The sequence below is a fragment of the Ictidomys tridecemlineatus genome, chromosome 15 (genome assembly GCF_052094955.1).
Source record: "Ictidomys tridecemlineatus isolate mIctTri1 chromosome 15, mIctTri1.hap1, whole genome shotgun sequence".
Lineage (NCBI taxonomy): Eukaryota > Metazoa > Chordata > Mammalia > Rodentia > Sciuridae > Ictidomys > Ictidomys tridecemlineatus.
This window is the reverse complement of record NC_135491.1, coordinates 11,048,888-11,053,071: the sequence shown is the minus strand read 5'-3', so window position 1 is coordinate 11,053,071 and position 4,184 is coordinate 11,048,888.

Sequence of the window (4,184 nt, the reverse complement as noted above, 5' to 3'; positions counted from 1 at the left end):
GGATTCTCTATTCTTAAGATCCTCCTCAGCCTGGATGCAAGTGGACTGTGGCTCTTGGAAAAGGTGCTCCTGCTCCCGACTGATTCAGAAAATGCAAATTGGACCCCTGAGCGGCCTCCTCCCCACACACGGCAGGGTGACTCACAGCTGAAATGTGGAAGACCCGGGCCACCAAGGATATGAGACAGGCAGCAGTCACGGCAGACACGGGCGATGGGGATGAAACTGGAACAGCGTGGGGAGATTGATCTAGTCACCTCTTCTCCCGCTGGGCACCTAGAACCCCCAGACCCTTCTCCCAGAGAGTGCAGAAAAATCCGTGCCCAAGGGCACCAGGCATGAACAGGGCAGGGGTCGAAGGAGTCGGAAACTGAGGCCGCCTGTAACTCCAGGGAGGCTGAGGCAGGAGGATCAGAAGTTCAAGGCCAGCCTCAGCAACTTGGTGGGATTCTCTCTCAAAATAAAATTCTAAAAGGAGCTGGGGATGTGGCTCAGTGGCAGAGAGCTCGCCTAGCAAGGGCCTGTCCGCAGTACAAGAAAGAAAGAAAAGAGAACCTTCATTCAAGTTGGGAAAGACCTGAAGGGGCTTCTGAGCTCCTGTGGTTTTCCTGCAAGAGTCTGTGAAAGGGAACATGATACTTCAGCCCCCTGCAGGTCTCTGGATTATGTGATTTTAAGACATAATCCTTCTGTGTGCCTCCTCCCAGCCCCAGGGTCTTTTGGGGGGGGAGGGCACCAGGGATTGAACTCTGGGCACTCGACCCCTGAGCCCCTCCCCAGCCCTGGTTTGCATTTGATTAGAGACTCACTGAGTTGCTTAGCGCCTGCGTCTGGCTTTCACTCTGTGACCCTCCTGCCTCGGCCTCCCCAGCTGCTGGGACTCCAGGGGGCGCCACCCCCGGGCAAGACCTTCCTTTTCAATCCCCCAGTCCAGACTCCAGCTCTCTCTTCTGCTCCATGGGGGGCCACCTGTCCCCGGGCCGGGCGTGGGGGCCGTGGGAACCCACAGGAAGAGGCTTCGGGGTCTGAAACCTGTAACTCGCCGATGCCACTTTCCCAGAAGTAAGCCCGTCACTGCGGCTCTGTGTGACCACAAGGGCTGAAGTGACAAGTTCAGGGATGGGTGACAGACAGCAAGGCCCACCTTCCCCACCTCCTGCAGAACGAGGCCAGAGAAGCTCCATCCGTCGGCGGCTCCCGGCGGGCCCCAGCCAGGCCTCGGGCGGCTGCCGGGTGTGTGCGGGTCACAAGCGCCAGGACCAGGGTCACAGGGAAAGAAGGCTGCTCGGGGGCACCGTGGTGCAGGGACTTGGTTCCATGGGGACAAGGCAGTGGACACACAGACAGACCCCCCAATACTCCAAGAGCGCGCTGGGGGCGGCGGGATGGCGGTGGAGGGCGCTAAGTCTGCAGTGGTCCCGGCTCAAAGGAGGCAGGGCTTCTGGTGACCCTGGCTTTCCCAGAAGCCTGAGGGACTTTTGTGTCTATTCTTAGGCCCCACGGCCAAAAAGGAGACTGTGACCTTCCACCAGGGAAGCCCAGACTTGCAGGGGACACAGCAGGAGGCACGGGAAGGGACTGTCCTTGTCTCCCGGAAGGGCCCTGAGTCTGCTCCACGGGAGGGTGGGCTTGGAAACGGGTTCCTAGTTCCAGGGGGAGGCTTGTCCCCATCGGGAAAGGGCTAGGAGGACGGCAGAGGCCTGCTTTCCCCGCTCCAGGCTCAAGAGTCAGGAGGACTCTGCCGGGCGCAGGGGCACACGCCTGTGATCCCAGCAACTCGGGAGGCTGAGGCAGAAGGATTGTAAGTTGGAGACCAGCCTCAGCCACTTAGCAAGGCCCTAAGCAACATAGGGAGTCTGGGGATGTGGCTCAGCGGTGGAGCACCCCGGGTTCAATCCTCGGTACCAAGAATAATGATCTGACGGAGGAGGAAGAGCGCAGGGGGTCCACCCGGATCACGCCCCTCTCTCGGGCCTCTGAGGCTAATGGTGGAGGCCTCCTCCTCCCTTGGGGGCTCTGATCAAGGCCAAGGGGATGAGCACTCGGCCTCCCCTGCCCACCTCCGTGCTGAATCCTAGAAGCGGGGAGCTCTTCAGGACACACACAGGTCCCCGCCCTGGGACTTCCCTTTACTTGTCAACCCAAGACCAGAGCCTGGCGGGGGCCGCCCTGCAGAACCAGGCTCACCTGTCGCTCCAGCCCATGACGCCACGAGGCCACCGGGCGTCCCAGGTGCGTGCCAGGCTCCTGGGGGCTTTCCACATCTGCCCTCCCCAGGGCCCGCCCCGGGAAGGACAGGTCCGTCCCCACCGTACAGACGGGGCTCAGAGGGCACATGTCCAAGGCCACGCTGCTGGGACCTGGCAGAGCCGAGGACAGACCCAGTGTGGGTGACACCGGGCCAAGTCTCCCAGACACAGTGAGCCAGGGAGCCTCGGCAGCCACGGCCTGCTCATGTGACTCAGAGGGGACACTGAGGCACAGGTCAGATGAGCTGACATCCGGGCCGTGGTGGCAGGGTTGGCCCCCAGGAAGCAGTCGCCCACCTGGCGTCAGGGAGACCCAAGATGCACGAGGAGCAGCACCCAGGAAGAAAGGGGGCATGATGGGCAGGGGACTGTCAGGCTGGGGACCCCCTTCTGCAGTGTCCCTGATTAGGCAGAAATGGCCAGATCCTTCGGTCCCTGTTGTCATGGCCAGCGGCTGTGCAGGACACTGGGTCCCCAACTGGCAAGTCAAGGCAGACCTTGAAGGAGCCCCTGGTGGAGGCTGCTGTCCCGCCTGGCAGCCCGGCCACAAGCCCCTTCTTGAAGGGACAGCTGAGCCACTGCCACTCCCGCACTGTACACTCACCCTGGCGATCATTTAAAAATACCTCCCATCCACTGGGCCCTCAGAGCACAAGCCTGTGCTGACAGGTGCCAGCTCATTTGACCTTCCTGATCACCCCAGGAGGCATGCACTGCTTTGGTCCCCATTTTTAGGTGAGGAAACTGCAGCTCAGAGAGGGCAAGTGATTTGCCCAGGGTCACACAGCTGATAAGTGGAAGAGCTAGAATTGGAACTCAGACCATTTCAGAGTGTCCCGTTCAGAGCCGGGGATACTGAGGCCCCTCGCACCACACAGCCTGGCTGTCTCTCCCCGTCTTCCTGGGACCCCTCTGTCCTTTCTGACACCCAACCCTGCTAGACCCCCAGTCACCCACTCAGGGCAGGTTCCAGTCCCACACCCCCTACTCCATCTTCCCGCTGGGGGAGGGGGCCCAGGGGTGTCCTGTGTGTCCCAGGCCCTCCACGCTGGGTGTCGCAATCTTCTGACTCAGCGTTGTGCGTGCCGGCCCAGCGGGAGGGAGAAAGGGGAAGATTAAGACTTGGCTGAGCCCCAGACGGGCCGATTCCACTGGGTGCCAGGGCCCGGCAGCTGCCAAGGCCCCGGGGCAGGGAGGAAGCAGGAGGTGCAGCCGCTCCAGGAAGCGGGCCTGCCCTCGCCGCTGGGGTGGGGTGGGCAGGCCTCGGCGGCTGGACCCAAGGTGGACGTCAAGCCCAGATCCCAGACAGGAGACTGCATGGCCCGGGCAGGCCCCTCCCCGCTGGGCTTGGAGCCTCTGGTTTTTTGTGGTTTTTTTTTTTTTTTTTTTTTTTTGAGACAGGGTCTCCCTAAGTTGCTTAGGCTCCTGCTGAGTGGCTGAGGCTGGCCTTGAATTAGAGATCCTTCTGCCTCAGCCTCCTGAACCGGCCTCCTGAACCGCTGGGATTGCAGGACTCTGTTATTGTGTCTGCAGAGTTTGTCTGCTCTCCCTGAGACTCTGGGGCTGGTTCTTCCATGAGTGACTCTGAAGTCTAACTTTATTCCCTCCTGCTGCAATGGGACGCTCTCCGCCTGCTCAACGGTCCCCCTTCCTCAGGGCAGCAGAGCCCTGCAGAGTGTGCACCGAGGACTGTCCCTGTGGACGCCCCCGATGCATGACTTTGTAGATCTGGAAGCGCAGCCTCTGGGACTAATGGCCGGGGCTCTGGGGCCATTAAGACCTGGCCTCCAGTTCCTCCCGGGAGACCTGGGCGGAGCGACTGCACCCTCCATGGCCTGCCCTGGGTCTGCAGGAGGGAGATTCTGGTTGAATTTTCCTCTCACAAGGTTTGGTGAACTCTTTTCCAGTGAGCACTCAGCCCAGAGTCATCTGTCT